The sequence below is a fragment of the Capra hircus genome, chromosome 1 (genome assembly GCF_001704415.2).
Source record: "Capra hircus breed San Clemente chromosome 1, ASM170441v1, whole genome shotgun sequence".
NCBI classification, from domain to species: Eukaryota; Metazoa; Chordata; class Mammalia; order Artiodactyla; family Bovidae; genus Capra; species Capra hircus.
Window position 1 is genome coordinate 45,172,369 of NC_030808.1, and position 17,427 is coordinate 45,189,795.

At 39.1% G+C, this 17,427-nt stretch overlaps 1 protein-coding gene and 1 pseudogene across 10 annotated transcripts in view; both read right to left on the reverse strand.

Annotated features, from left to right (window-relative positions):
* ABI3BP (ABI family member 3 binding protein) overlaps positions 1 to 17,427 on the reverse strand; it is a 291,620-nt gene that overhangs the window by 231,970 nt on the left and 42,223 nt on the right. The window lies entirely within an intron of this gene.
* On the reverse strand, positions 5,418 to 5,817 carry LOC102182631 (annotated as a pseudogene).

Consider the following 17,427-nt stretch of genomic DNA (forward strand, 5'->3'; position numbering starts at 1 on the left):
AAACCTGTATTCAAGTCCCAAGTTAAATCCACAATTGCCCTTGTTATATGAATAATTAACTTAAGGTCTGACTGTCACATTCTTCCATCTAAATTAGGATTAGTCATACATAGCTACCTTCTCAGAGTTACTGGTAGGATTAAATGAAATAGTTTTGGAAAGCAGCTTCTAAACAGTACAGCTCAGTGATATTTAGTTGTTATCAATAAGACCTTATTAATGGATTCTTTCCATTTGGGTGTACTTTGAATTTTTAAAGTTCCTTGCATTTCAACCAGATATTCATTCTATAAATCAAGGTACAGCTTCTATGTGATTGGAAGCTACATAAGGACAGTATCCCTAGCACAGAGAAAATATTCAGTGAATAGTTTTCAAATGATTGAACAAACCCATCCTACGTTTTTATTAAATAGAAGTTAATACTCAGATAAACAAGTAAGTCTCTTCAAAGAAAATGGATTATGTTAGAGAGTACAGAAGTGTATGAGTTATTACTCAAAACACATAATAAATTCTATATAAAGGAGTAAGCTGTACGCTGAGGTAATTCAAAAGAACACTGGCTGATTAGAAATGATTCGGTCAGGAAGGGCATAGAAGAAGCATTTGAGTTGGGTCTTGAATGTCAAAAAGGACTTTTCCGGAGAACAGGAGGAAGGGAATTTCAAACCAAGGAATAGTAAGGATGGGTAGGTGTGATGCCTAGGATAATCTATCCTACAAGACATTGTGTAAGACATGTGCTATTAAAATATCTTGTTCAAAAGTCTTTCCATCTACTCTTTAACTTATAATTAATATATGACCATAAGCATCTGACACCATTTGATATCATACACAAATAGAAACCTTTCTTCTGAGTGTGGGGTTTTCTAAGAGGAGTTTCCAAACATCAAAAAATGCACGTACTTAATTGCCGTGGTGTTTATCCCATTCCAGGCATCTCATCCTAGTCATTTATGGAAACACGATGGCCAGCTTTATGGAGCTGGGACAGCATGGCCAGGAGCCATGATGCTAAGCCCAGCATACTCAATTCCATCTACTTAGCAACATTATACCTCAGTACCCCCTAATGAGCAATAGTAGACTAATTCTTAACATTCATCTACTGTCCATGGGAGAGCCACTGAAAACCTATTATCTTCCACACAACTATTAGAACAATTTCAATGGCTTTAATGATTCTAGAATGTCTGAGACAATTTTGGTGCAGATTGGAGAATTCCATGCTTCAGGCACTTGTTTCAAGTGCCCATTCTCCATAATTTCTCTATAGCATTTAACACCTCTGCCCACCTTAATGCATGCATTTCCACACGTGCACCCACACCCACCTTGGTTTTAGTCCGGAACTCAATGGTATTCTAGAAGTTTTTCCTAAGCACACTTCTCTATGTTTCTCCCTTACTTTTCCTCCTCTTCTGGCCCTCACAGCTTGGCTAGTCATTAAGAGTCAGTCTTTAACTCATTCAGGGAACTCTTTTACACTCAGGATACAACAATAAGTTAGCTGATAGCTACTAAATACTTAGCTTACTCTGAAATCTGCACCCCTAGCTCTGCATATTCAGGTCCAGTCTTCCCAACTTTCTGAAGCACTGACATTGTCATTGATGACACTAAATCCCAACCATCACAGTCTTCCTCAAAAACCAATTTAATCTCTGCCTTGCCTACTTTGGCCACAGTTGCAGGCACCCGGGTCACCCTGGCAGTCATCTTTCATCCCTTGCTATAAAATTGGCATCAAACATGGAGAAATTCAAATATAAAGATGCCTATGGCTGGGCTTCACTATCATCCTGGGCTTTTGGAACAGTGGTTCTCTTCTGAAAAGCTTAGCTTGAGGGAAAAAGTAACTTTCCCTCTTTTCTCACCATTCTTAACCTTGCCCACTTCAGTATAGGTTGTTTCATCATCCAATACTTTTATTATAATGAAAGAGACTCCCAAGGGCAAACTACATATAAATTATGGTTTGATATCATTTGAATCACTTGAAATGGGTTGCAAGTGAATCAGTGTTTCCCAGCAATTCCATTTCACCTCTTCCTAACCCTTTTCAGTAAGATCATGGCTTATTGTTTCTCATTCACCCCCTTCGTATGCTACTGAATAAAATCCCAGTTCTTCCTATTGGCATGGTGATATCTGAGGGGAAAAGTCATTTTTATCTTTGTCTACAAACTAATTCTTTAAATTTTGGTCAAAATTGTCCCTTCCAATTCAATTTATTTCAAAAAATTATTTTTAGGGAGTTTCTCATGAACAGGATGCTATATGCCGCACTCTGGGGACATAAAGACAAGACCACCTCAACCTTGAATTCTTAGTTTCTTCTATATACAATCTAGATAAATTTTCCATACTACCTCTCCTTTTATTTCGGAAAACCTTACTTAATTCCCCTAAGCTGCTTACTTCCTCTAACTTTTCTTCTCTCTGTTTTTCTCTTCCCATTTCTGTTTCCACAACTTCACCCTGCATCCTCCTAATGTCATTTTTTTCATGCTTCAAATACAGCTCTCCCATAGCCCCAGATAAGGTAGCCTCATCCCTCTTTAGGGAATGTGGCCATTGTGTCTTCTGGGTCTAAATAACACCCATAGATTTAACCTGAAGAGACCATTCACTCTCCCTCATTTTTATAATCACCAAAGTTATCACATCTCCAATCTATCCCCCTTAATATTTCCAGGTTAATAACCATTTAAACGTGCTGCTATGTTACATCATGTTGTGTTACCTCTTCCCCCTTCTACTTCTAGCACCAGAAGAGTAGATGACTCCTGAATGTTCACAACATACAGGTCAAAATAAAGCTAGTCTCATAATTCACCTCTAGGTGTTGGCTCTATGTTAACTGACCACTAGGTTTTAACTCTTAACACCATGTGGTAAGGGCTATACCCAGAGAATTAACATCTACAAAGAAAGAAAAGGAGTTTTCTGAAGCATGAAAGGAAGATACTTTTAGGACCACTTCTCAAAGGAAGTAATACTATTTTTGCCCTGTGGAGGTTACCAGATAGTTGGAGAGAATACTGGTATATTAAGCAATGTTTTCCATTTATTGAAGTTAGAGGGTATAGAGATTCCTCTCCAGGGAAGGTTTGTGGGGAGCATGGGACTTCAGCAGAGCTTTGAAAATTAGAGTCGAATTAGGGGGTGAATGAGAAACAATAAGCCATGATCTTACTGAAAAGGGTTAGGAAAAGGTGAAATGGAATTGCTGGGAAACACTGATTCACTTGCAACCCATTTCAAGTGATTTAAATGATATCAAACCATAATTTATATGTGGTTTGCCCTTGGGAGTCTCTTCCATTATAATAAAAGGACTTGGAAGAGTATTTCAGTCAGAAAATGGTAGGAGACTGTTATGTCAAACTCTAAACCCTGCACACAGTTACGGAAAGCAAATAGGCCAGTTTCATTGAAATGGAAATTTCATGCGCAGAGGTACTTGGAATCTCAGAGCTGGAAAAGACCTTAAAGTAACTGCACCGATTCTCTCTCTCTCTCTCTCTCATGACACTGGACAGATTCACTGGAACCAGACTGTAGATTTGTTCTCAGGACAAACCGAGAAACCTCTTCTCTCTGAAACACTAATTCATCTAACAAAGGGCCAGACACAGCAATCCTAGTCACTGCATTTCTGGTTTTCATCAGAATATTTTCCTCTCAAACATGGCATTTACAGATACATGTGAGATACTTGTCTTTTAAAAATAATGAAGTGGTTATTTGAAAAACTGTTACTTTTGAATGTGGCATAATAAACCAAAACTTGGAATCAGCAACACAAACAGGCAGCATTAACTTCAGGCCAAAAAGGCAACAGGTCTGATTTTTTGGCAAAATCATAAAAAAAAGCTGAAGAAGGCTGGGATTCATGAAATCTTGGAATTGCCCTTTGGATAGAATTTAACTGGCTGGCCATTAGTCACGGAATCACTTGTAGTCAACTTAAGGATCATTTTCACTTGCGTGCTCTCCCTAAATTCCCTTCATGACATTTATTTTTAGAATGATCATTCCCTGAGAATTTCTCTCTCTTGTTCCTCTCCTCTGTCCTTCAGTGTTATACTGAAACATGAAACTGCGCAGTGAAATAAACAGAGTAGCAATAAACTGACACTGGTAAGGAATCACAGTTACATTGTCAGCCACTCCCATCAATAACATGTAACATGAGACCAAAACAGTTCTAAACAGTTCCACAGTCCTTTATATTATATGTAGATGGCCTTGAGTAGATAATCTGCACTAATTTAGCATGAAAATGTTATCTTTTTAAAGGAGGCAAGACAGTAATCTGCATTAGTATTCAAGGGATGGTGAACCCTTTTCCTCCACAATTCTGGGCCCTAATTAAAGTTCTAGATAAAGTGAAGTGAAGTGAAGTGAATTCGCTCAGTTGTGTCCGACTCTTCTCGACCCCATGGACTGCAGCCAACCAGGCTCCTCCATCCATGGGATTTTCCAGGCAAGAGTCCTGGAGTGGGGTGCCATTGCCTTCTCCAACTAATTCACTAGTTTAGTATGCAATAAAATAACAGAGGCTTTGAATAAGTTAAACTGGCTAGTAACAACTAATCAGTTTTCTTCAGTGATCACTGTTCTACACAGGCAGGATAATTAATTCATGGACAGTCTTTCTGGTCTATCTTCAACTATCCTTACACTACATAATCAATTAGGGACATCTTTTTACAGATGTATGAAGAGAACACAGGTAGCTTTACGTAAGTTGAGTTTGTTAAATCTATTTGTTATGACAGGGGATTTCTGACACAAAAATTGCTCATTGCACACTGAACCCCACAGAAGTGATGAAACAAGACAGCTGATGTTAGGAGGTATATGGGAGTGGGGTAGGGTGAGAAGTCATGGATAAATTAAAAACTGGCAAGTATCTGCTGAAGCAGAGCCACTTTTTAGGGGGCATAAGGAAAACTGATAAGTTACCGTTTTGGTCTCTTTAGAGAAATCCATTTGTTGTTAAGAACTTAAGACCATTTACTACCATTCATACTGCAAAATGCAGTAGTCACACTATTTCCAAAAGGATTCTAAAAACTGTAGTGCAAAAGAAATCTAAGAAAATAAATAATTACAAAACCATCAACATTTTTCAAAGAAATGTGCTCAAAACAGTGACTTTTACAAAAAATGTGAATTTTTTTTAATGAAAAAAGAACTCTCTCTCTGAAAGATCAAAGACTCATTTCACAGATAACTTATACTCCATTAATGACTTGATTAACAGTGTACAAATAAGGGTAGCAGACTTTTAAAATTAGGTCTGAGCGATCAATATAAATACTGATGGGGGAGTGTTTTGTATCCCAAACTCTAATATTTCAGCTTTGTGTCCTGTCCTGTTATTATAATTTGTAAAAATCTCAACGACGCAGTGATTCAAGTTTTCGTAACTTCAATGATGTGTTAGAGGACAATGCATCTTGGTTTGAAGAATTTGTTGCATCCGAAGGCCGGAACAGTACTCAACCATGATGATTAAATACATAAAATGATGGGTGATTCCATAGTGTGCCAAATGTCTTATTTTTTAGTTCTGAAGTGGCATCCATGTCTTTAAACTCCCCTGCAATATGAACTATACCATAACAGGTAACTACAAAGGCCAGAAGTGTCTGAAGAACTATATATATCTATTGGTAGTGATTCATCTTCCTTTTCTGTTAATCGCATATAAGAAGGATGCTGTGCAGCGGAAAAGGCCACGTGGGCTAGGGCAAAGAGGCAGATGCCCACCAGCCCCTTCCATAGCGACGGCGCCATGACTCCGAAAGAGCAGCCCAACAAAGGAAGCGAAGGGCGGCAGGGCCATTCCTTCCTCCACCGGCGGGTGTCTGCGCAGCGCAGAAGTTCTAGATAAAGTGTCACATAAACCCGTAAGATACAGAAGCACACACGGAAACACCTATCAGCAGCTCTCACTGTTATCAGAGACGGCACATTTCCACCAAGCCTCGGGCAAAAGGAAACTATGTTTGTGATTTCTTTCATTTTTTAACTCCGGTGGGGCCCCCCCACCCCGCCCCGCCCCCAGAATCATAGAGCTTGTCTGGCAAGGGGCTGAGAAGGGAAACTAGGACCTGTCTCCCCTCATAAACTCAGCAAAAGCCTCTGTAACCACACAGAGAGCAATCAACATGTGTGTCATCAGGCAGAACGAGGTGGCAGGTGTGATGCTGAATATCCCTGGTGTATATTTGTAACTCAAAGATCTTGCCGTCTTCCCAGGAAAACAACAAATAGGGCCCAAGAAAGAAACAAGTTGCTGTCCCTGAGCACAAGGAGAGAGTATATGCTTCCATAACTTTGAAGTTAGCCATTTCAATATCTTAGAAATTTCCATAGCTTTGAAATTAGCTGTTGATGAGAAAGTCACCAGGGCTTCCCTAGTGACTCAGTTGGTAAAGAATATGCCTGTAATGTGGGAGACTCCAGCTTGATCCCTGGGCTGGGAAGATCCCCTGGAGAAGGTAATGGCTACCCACTCCAGTATTCTGGCCTGGAGAATTCCATGGACAGAAGAGCCTGGCAGGCTATGGTCCATAGAGTCACAAAGAGTCAGACATGACTTAGTAACAAACACACACAACAAATTGTGAGCAAAGAGGACTGTTTGCCACTTCTAGGCCAACATGTTGAAATGCTGGTGCCAGACTCTCCACCAGTTAACCAGGTGGGGCCTGAGCTTTGAATGACTGCAAAGAACAGAGGCCATGGCCATTATCAGTCGACATGAAATTGAGCCAGAAGCATATTTTTGTCACTTTAAGGCCATTGAGATTTGGGGTGTTGTTGTTGTTGTTGTTGTCGTTGAGGCATAATCTAGCCCATCCTGACTAGTGTAGATGCAGATGGATGCTATAAGAGAAAGCAAATCAGGGAAACAATTAGGAAGGCTCAGGTGGGAAGGAAATACACTCTTAGAAAAGAGAAGGCTTTGTTTAAGAGTATATGTTTAAGGATAAAGATTTGAAGAAAAAGAGAAGCTGAGTCATTCAGATATATAGGGGAAGAACATCACAGGCTGAAGAAAATCACACCAAGAGCAAAGGCCCAGAGAAAGGAAGATGTGTGTGGCTCTCATGGCAATAAGAAGATGAGCAAGAGGGAAACAGCAAGAGGTAAAGCAAGAAGTAATGGGGCCATACAAATATAGCCTTCTAGGGAGGATTTGGGGAGAAGGCAATGGCAACCCACTCTAGTACTCTTGCCTGGAAAATCCCATGGATGGAGAAGTCTGGTAGGCTGCAGTCCCTGGGGTTGCTACGTGTTGGACACTACTGAGTGACTTTACTTTCACTTTTCACTTTCATGCATTGGAGAAGGAAATGGCAACCCACTCCAGTGTTCTTGCCTGGAGAATCCCAGGGACGGGGGAGCCTGGTGGGCTGCCGTCTATGGGGTCGCGCAGAGTTGGACACAACTGAAGTGACTTAGCAGCAGCAGCAGCAGCAGCAGAGAGGATTTGGACCTTTACTCTGAGATGGTCAGTTATTTGGGTTTTGAGCAGAAAAAGGATAGGATATGCTTTATGTTTTAACTGATTGACTCTGAGTGAGTGGTGTATTGAGCATATCCTGATAGGCAAAAGCAGGGAGACTAGTTAGGGCACTACAGCAGTAATGCAAGTGAGAAATAATGGTATTGTGAATCAGGATGGGAGAAAATGTGAGAAAAACAGAGAAATAAAATTCAGGATAAAATGTGAAAGTAGAACTGAAAATATTTGCTGGTGAATCAAATGTGATATTCATGAGAAAAAAGGGAGTTTAAAAATGTCTCTACATTTTTTAGTAAAACAAAAAAAAAAAAAAAAAAATCTCAGCACAAATCTCAACCTATCTGAAGCTTACACAAACCGCTGGACCAACCTTAGGAGGGCAGAAACCAAAAGGAAGAAAGAATTCAACCTTAAAGCCTGGGAAAAGGAGACCTCAAACACAATAAATTAAAAAAAAGAAAAGGCAGAGAAATACTACACAAATGAAGGAACAAACTAGAAGCACAGAAGTCCAAATAAATGAAAAGGAAATAGGCAAATTACCTGAAAAGGAATTCAGAATAATGATAGTAAAAATGATCAAAAACCTTGAAAACAAAATGGAGGAGATGCAAGAATCAATTTAAAAAGACCTAGAAGAATTAAAGAATAAACATGCAGAGACAAACAACGCAATTACTGAAATTAAAAACACTCTAGAAGGAGATCAACCCTGGGATTTCTTTGGAAGAAATGATGCTGAAGCTGAAGCTCCAGTACTTTGGCCACCTCATGTGAAGAGTTGACTCATTGGAAAAGACTCTGATGCTGGGAGGGATTGGGAGCAGGAGGAGAAGGGCACGACTGAGGATGAGATGGCTGGATGGCATCACTGACTCGATGAACATGAGTCTGAGTGAACTCCAGGAGATGGTGATGGACAGGGAGGCCTGGCGTGCTGCAATTCATGGAGTCACAAAGAGTCGGACACGACTGAGCGACTGAACTGAACTGAACTGAGAAGGAATCAATAGCAGAATATCTGAATCAGAAGAACGAATCAGTGAACTGGAAGATAAAATGGCAGAAATAACGTCTGAAGAGCAGAATAAAGTAAAAAGAATAAAAAGAACTGAGGATAGTCTCAGAGACCTCTGGGACAATATCAAATGCACCAACATTCGAATTATAGGGATCACAGAAGAAGAAGGGAAAAAGAAAGAGTATAAGAAAATTTTGAAAAGATTATAGTTGAAAATCTCCCCAATATGGAAAAGGAAATAGTCAATCAAGTTCAAGATGCACCAAGAGTCCCATACAAGAGAAACCCAAGGAGAAACACACCAAGACACATACTAATTAAACTAACAAAGATTAAATACAGAGAAAGAATACTAAAAGCAAGGGAGAAGCAACAAGTAAAATACAAATGAAACCTCATAAGCTTAACAACTGATCTTTCAGCAGAAACTCTGCAGGCCAGAAGGGAATGACAGGACACATTTAAAGTACTGAAAGGGGAAAAGTATACAACCAAGATTACTGTACCCAGCAAGGATCTCATTCAAGATTGATGGAGAAATAAGAAGCTTTTCAGACAAGCAGAAGTTAAGAGAATTCAGTACCACCAAACCAGCTTTACAACAAATATTAAAGGGACTTATATAGCCAAGAAATACAAGTGAAGAAAGATCTACAAAATCAACCCCAAACAATTAAGAAAATGGCAATAGGAACATATATATCAATAATTACTTTAAAGGTAAATGTATTAAATGCTGCAACCAAAAGACACAGACTGGCTGAATGGATACAAAAACAAGACCTATATATATGCTATCTACAAGAAAACCACTTCAGACCTAAAGACATGTATAGACTGAAAATGAGAGCACAGAAAAATATATTCCATGCAAATGGAAAGCAAAAGAAAGCTGGAGTAGCAATCCTCATATCAGACAAAATAGATCTTAAAATAAAGAATATTACAAGAGATAGGGAAGGACACTACATAATGATCAAGGGATCAATCCAAGAGGAAAAATGTAACAATTGTAAATACCTATGCACCCAACCTAGGAGCACCTCAATACACAAGACAGACACTAACAGATTGAAATGGAGAAACTGAGAGTTACGCAATAATAGTAGGAGACTTTAACACCCCATTCGCACCAATGGACAGATTATCAAAACAGGAAATTAATAAGAAAACACAAGTCTTAAATGATACATTAGATGAGATGAAGCGCATTGATATCTTCAGGACATTCCATCCAAATGCAGAAGAATACACCTTCTTCTCAAGTGCACATGGAACATTCTCCAGGATAGACCACATCTTGGGTCACAAATCAAACCTCAGTAAATTTAAGAAAATTGAAATTGTATCAGGCATCTTCTCCAACCACAAGACTATGAGACTAGATATCAATTACAAGGAAAAAAAAACTATAAGAAACACAAACACGTGGAGATTAAACAACACGTTTCTAAATAAGCAACAAGTTACTGAAGAAATCAAGAGAAATCAAGAATTTCTAGAAACAAATGACAATGAAAACAGGACAACTCAAAACCTATGGGATGCAGCAAAAGCAGTTCTAAGAGGGAAGTTTATAGCAATACAATCCCACCTCAAAAAAAAACAAGAAAAACACCAAAGAGACAACCTAATTTTACACCTAAAACAACTTCTTTTTCAAAGAAGAAGAAGAACAAAAAAATAGCACCTAAATTAGTAGGAAAGAAATCATAAATATCCAAGCAGAAATAAATGAAAAAGAAATGAATGAAACAATGTAAAGATTAATAAAACTAAAAGCTGGTTCTTTGAGAAGATAAACAAAATTGACAAACTTTTAGCCAGACTCATCAAGAAAAAAAGAGAGAAGAATCAAATCAACAAAACTAGAAATGAAAAAGGATAGATTACAACAGACAATGCAGAAATAAAAAGGATTATAAGAGACTATTATGAACAACTATATGGCAATAAAATGGATAACCTGGAAGAAATAGACAGGTTCTTAGAAAAGTTCAATCTTTCAAGACTGAACCAGGAAGAAATAGAAATTATGAACAACCCAGTTACAAGCACTGAAATTGAAGCTGGGATCAAAAATCTCCCAAAAAACAAAAGCCCAGGACCCAGATGGCTTCACAGGAGAATTCTACCAAACATTTAGAGAAAAGCTAATGCCTATCCTTCTAAAACTCTTTCAAAAAATTGCAGAGGAAGGAAAACTTCCAAACTCATTCTACAAGGCCACCATCACCCTGATACCAAAACCAGAAAAAGACAACACACAAAAAGGAAACTAGAGGCCAATATCACTGATGAACATAAATGCAAATATCCTCAACAAAATTTTAGCAAACAGAATTCAGCAACACATCAAAAAGATCATACACCAAGATCAAGTTGGGTTTATTCCAGGAATGCAAAGATTCTTCAATAGATGCAAATCAGTCAATGTGATACACCTTATTAACAAATTGAAAGATAAAAACCATATGATAATCTCAATTGATGCAGAAAAAGCCTTTGACAAAATTCAGCACCTATTTGTAATTAAAACTCTTCAAAAAATGGGCATAGAAGGAACCTACCTCAACACAGTAAAGTCCATATATGATACGCCCATAGGAAACATTATTCTCAATGGTGAAAAACTGAAAGCATTCCCCCTAAGATTAGGAGCAAGAAAAGGGCATCCACTTTCACCACTATTATTCAACATAGTTCTGAAAGTTCTAGCTACAACAATCAGAGAAGAAAAAGAAATCAAAGGAATCCAGACCAGAAAAGAAAAAGTAAAGCTCTCACTGTTTGCAGATGACATGATACTGTACATAGAATATCCTAAAGATAGTATCCGAAAATCACTGGAGCTAATAAGTGAATTTAGCAAAGTTGCAGGATACAAAATTAATACACAGAAATTATTTGCATTTCTATATACTAACAATGAAAAATCAGAAAGAGAAATTAAGGAGTCAATCCCATTCACCATTGCAACAAATGGAATTAAATCTATAGTGATGAACTTACCTAAGGAGACAAAAGAACTGTACACAGAAAACATAAGACACTAATGAAAGAAATCAAAGATGACATAAACAGATGGAGAGATATTCTATGTTCCTGGGTAGGAAGAATCAATATTGTGAAAATGACTATAATACCAAACGCAATCTACAGATTCAATGTGATCCCCATCAAATTGCCAATGACATTTTTCACAGAACTAGAACAAAAAAATTTCACAAGTCATATGGAAATACAAAAGACCCCAGATAGCCAAAGTAGTCTTGAGAAAGAAGAATGGAGCTGGAGAAATCAATCTCCTGGCTTCAGGTTATACTACAAATCTACAGTCATCAAGACAGTACGGTACCAGCACAAAAACAGAAATATAGACCAATGGAACAAGATAGAAAGCCCAGAAATAAAACAATGCACCTATGGGTACCTTATTTTTGACAAAGGAGGCAAGAATATACAACAGAGCAAAGACAGCCTTTTCAATAAGTGGTGCTGGGAAAACTGGACAGCTACATGTAAAAGAATGAAATTAGAACACTTCCTTACACCATACAGAAAGATAAACTCAAAATGGATTAAAGACCTAAATGTAAGACCAGAAATTATAAAACTCTTAGAGGAAAACAGAGGCAGAACACTCAATGACATAAATCAAAACAAGATCCTTTATGACCCACCTGCTACAGAAATGGAAATAAAAACAAAAGTAAACAAGTGGAACCTGATTAAACTTAAAAACTTTTGCACAGCAAAGGAAACTATAAGCAAGGTGAAAAGACAACTCTCAGAATGGGAGAAAATAATAGCAAATGAAACAACTGACAAAGGATTAATTTCCAAAATATACAAGTAGCTCATACAACTCAATAGCAGAAAAACAAACAACACAATCAAAAAGTGGGAAAAAGACCTAAACAGACATTTCTTCAAAGAAGACATACAGATGGCTAACAAACACATGAAAAGATGTTCAATGTCATTCATTATTCAGTTCAGCTCAGTCGTGTCTGACTCTTTGCAACTCCATGGACTGCAGCACACCAGGCCTCCCTGTCCATCATCAACTCCCAGAGTGGAGTTTGCTCGAACTTATATCTATTGAGTTGGTGATGCCATCCAACCATCTCATCCTCTGGCTCATTATTAGAGAAATGCAAGTCAAAACTACAATGAGATATCACCTCACACCAGTCAGAATGGCCATCATAAAAAAATCTACAAACAATAAATTCTGGAGAGAGTGTGGAGAAAAGGGAACACTCTTGCACTGTTGGTGGGAACGTAAATTGGTACAGTCACTGACAGTATGGAGATTTCTTTAAAAACTATGAATAAAACCACCACATGACCCAGCAATCCCACTCCTAGGCATATACCCTGAGGAAACCAAAACTGAAAAAAAGACACATGTATCCCATTGTTCACTGCAGCACTATTTACAATAGTTAGAACATGGAAGCAACCTAGATGTCCATTGACAGATGAATTGATAAAGAAGTTGTGGTACATATATACAATGGAATATTACTCAGCCATAAAAATGAACACATTTGAGTCTGTTCTAATGAGGTGGATAAACCTAGAACCTATTATACAGAGTGAAGTAAGTCAGAAAGAAAAAGATAAATATTGTATTCTATCACATATATATGGAATCTAGAAAAATGGTTCTGAAGAATTTATTTGCAGGGCAGCAATGGAGAAAGACATAGAGAATAGACTTATGGACATGGGGAAACGGGAGGAGAGAGTGAGATGTAAGGGGAGAGTAGCATGGAAACTTATATTACCATACGTAAAATAGAGAGCTAGGGGGGATTTGTTGTATGGCTCAGGAAACTCAAACAGGGCCTCTGTATCAATCTAGAGGAATGAGATGGGGAGGGAGACGGGACAGGGGTTCGAAAGGGATATGTGTCTACCTATGGCTGATTCATGCTGAAGTTTGACAGAAAACAACAACATTCAGTAAAGCAATTATCCTTCAATAAAAAAAGAAATAAAAAATTTAAAAATCTCTATTTTTTTCAACCTGAGTGAATGGAAAGATGGAATTTTCTTTAACTGAGTTGAGAAAGACTGTAGGGAAGTAAATTGCGGAAGAATGGACTCAAGAGCTTAGTTTTAGATGTGCTGAAACCTCCATGTCTATTAAAAGTCAAGTGGAGACATTGAGTAGAGACTTGAATAAAGGGATCTGAAGTGGAACACAGGGTAAGGAATGGAGATGTAAATCTTCCACTTTCTTAGTGTTTAGATAGTATTCAAAGTCACTAGATTAGATGAGATAACCAGGGGATGAGCACATAGAAAAGAGATTCAAGACTCAATCTTGGGATGTTCCAATTTAAGAGATTAGTAAAGCGAGGATGAATCAGCAAAGGAAACTAAGCTGCAGCCAGTGAGAATGGAGGGAAAGCAGACAGATGAAGAAACTGAAGCCAGAGATGGTTAGCTATTTGCCAAAGGAGATGTAAACCTTAACTGTAATCCTTGCCCTCACTGCTCATAGCTCAGCTCCCGGTAAAGGGAGATTGTGCTGGGGCTCAGAATAACTGCATAGTATTTTTTGTGGAATATCTCATAAAAATAGCCCAAACTGAGAAACATGTGGCTGGTGCTACAAGTAGAAATAAAGAAAGAAAACAGAGAATAAGGAAGAGATTATATGAGTGAGAGAGAGCAACAAAGCAACAGCTGGCACTAGCATTTTCTTTGCAGACTCACTCCATTAGAATGTACACTGAGGAAATATTTCACCAGAGGGACAAGCCATTCAGTATTTTTATTCAGGATAATTCTGCCATATGACAAATATTCTCTAATGTACTCTATTGGGAAAATTAATTAAAAGAGTGTGTGCTTAGTTGCTTAGTCATGTCCAACTCTGAACTCCATGGACTGTAGCCTGCCAGGCTCCTCTGTCCATGGGGATTCTCCAGGCAAGAATACCAGAGTGGGTTGCCATGCCCTCCTCCAGGGGATCTTCCCAACCCAGAAATCGAACCAGGGTCTCCTGCATTGCAGGTGGATTCTTTACCAGCTGAGCTACCAGGGAAGCCCAGTAGACTGTAGTCTGCCAGGCTCCTTTGTCCATGGGATTATCCAGGCAAGAAGACTGGACTGGACAGTCATTCACTTTTCCAGGGGATCTTCCCAATTCAGGGATTGAACCCGTGTCTCCCACATATCAGCTACATTACCGTCTGAGTCACCAGGGAAGCCTGAAATGGGTATGCATACCTATATTTTAAAAATAGAAATATAGTATAGAAGCCTTCCAAAACTTGTCTAAAACACTGAAAGTCTGACTTGCACTTAGGATGTAGAAAGCTGTACAAAACATTGTTTCCATCCTATGACTACCAAAAAAGCATCCCTAATCAAATTTGCAGGCTTGGGCTTCCCTGGTGCTCAGACCATAAAGAATCCGCCTGAAATGTGGGAGATGTGGGTTCAATCCCTGGGTTGGAAAGATTCTCTGGAGAAGGATATGGCAACCCACTCCAGTATTCTTACCTGGAGACTCCGTATGGGCAGAGAAGCCTGGCGGGCTACAGTCCATGGAGTCGCAAAGAGTCGGACGTGACTGAGCCACAAAGCACAAAGCACAGCAAGAAAAAATAACCGAAGAGCTGAGGCTGTAAGGAAATGTGAAATCTCAGAAAGACAAGCCTTTCCAAAGAGAGATGTCACTGGATGCCATAGAAACTAGTAAGAAGAATTTGGTTAAAAGTTGTAATGAATTCTTAATATCCTATTGTGGGCTATCAAGAGACTAGAGAACCCTTGAGTTAAAAAAAAGGGGGGGGGGCGGGAGAGAGAATATAAAACCCTTGAGAGCTGCAGATACAAGGAGAATTTGCAACCACTTGTGGGCTCTTCTCCATGACTTTCAAGGTTGCTTACAGGAAAGATTGAAAGTAGTGAGAGGGTCCTGAGAAAACCTCCTTTGCTGTGAAAGACCAGGATGGGAGTTGGGGGTTGGGAGGAGTGTTAGAGCAGTCATGGAGGGAAAGTCATAAAGCACCCTCCAGGTCATTCTCTTCTGCCTTTCCTGTGGAACACAAGCCTGACTTCCTGGGGGTGAAGGGAAGATGAGCTTGATGCCTTAGAGCACAGGTGAAGAGCCACTGAAGCTGGGAGAAGGGAACAGAAAAACATACTTCATCCCTGGATAGGGGAGGGCGAGACCTCATTCTTAAGACCCAGGGCACAGTGCCTTTCTAAGACTAAGGCTGGATCAGAGCAACAGAGGGAACCTGCCTAAGCCCCCTAGCAACTGTCCAGTAAGTGCTGAATATCATTGAAAAAGCAAGAGAGTTCCTGAAAAACATCTACCTTTGCTTTATTGACTATATCAAAGCCTTTGACTGTGTGGATCACAACAAACTGTGGAAAATTCTTCAAGAGATGGGAATACCAGACCTCCTGACTTGCCTCCTAAGAAATCTGTATGCAGGTCAAGAAGCAACAGAACCAGATATGGAAAAACAGACTGGTTCCAAATTGGGAAAGGAGTACGTCAAGGCTGTATATTGTCACCCTGCTCATTTAACTTATATGCAGAGTATATCATGCGAAATGCCAGGCTGGATGAAGCACAAGCTGGAATCAAGATTTCTGGGAGAAATATCAACAACCTCAGATATGCAGATGATACCACCCTTATGAGAGAGAGCGAAGAAGAACTACAGAGGAAGTAAAAGAGGAGAGTGAAAAAGTTGGCTTAAAGCTCAACATTCAGAAAACTAAGATCATGGCATCCAGTCCCATCACTTTATGGCAAGAAGATGGGGAAACAATAGCAACAACCTGACTTTATTTTTCTGGGTTCCAAAATCACTGCAGATGGTGACTACAACTGTAAAATTAAAAGACGCTTGCTCCTTGGAAGAAAAGCTATGACCAATGTAGACAACATATTAAAGAGCAGAACATTACTTTGCCAACAAAGGTCTGTCTAGTCAAAGCTACGGTTTTTCCAGCAGTCGTTTATGGATGTGAGAGTCAGACTTTAAAGAAAGCTGATCATTGAAGAACTGATGCTTTTGAACTGTTGTGTTGGAGAAGACTCTTGAGAGTCCCTTGGACTCCAAGGAGATCAAACTAGTCAATCCTAAAGGATATGGGTCCTGAGTATTCATTGGAAGGACCGATGCTGAAGCTGAAACTTTAATACTCTGGCCACCTGATGTGAAGAATTGAGTCATTGGAAAAGACCCTGATGCTGGGAAAGATTGAAGGTGGGAGGAGAAGGACATGACAGAGGATAACATGGCTGGATGGCATCACTGACTCGATGAACATGATTTTGAGCAAGCTCCAGGAGTTGGTGAAGGGCAAGGGAAGCCTAGTGTGCTGCAGTCCATGGGGTCACAAAGAGTCGGACACAACTGAGTGACTGAACTGAACAAACACCACCACCAATTTAATGCTAAGAAAGCATCAAGAGCATAGAGAGAAACCATCTCTGAGATGTAGGCTCAAAGGGAAGACAATAAGAAATATCCTCTGAAAAATCAGTCTCACTTTACAAGGTAATGCTAAAGAAACTGGAAGTCTGCGGGGCATTGCAGTAACCACGACAACAATGAAATACAAATGTAGCTCAACTCATGACACAATTTTCTCAACCTAAAGGCTTAAAAAAAGAAACATGTGCTAATTTTTAGGCATAAAAACTTTTTCCTCAGTCTGTACCGTTCTACAGAGATGTTGGGTTTTTTAAAAAGGAAACACACTGTTAAGAGACAAAGCAATCCATAGAACCAGACTTTGATATGGCACAGATATTGGAGCTATGATGGAATTTATAACTATAATAAATATGTTTAAGGCTGTA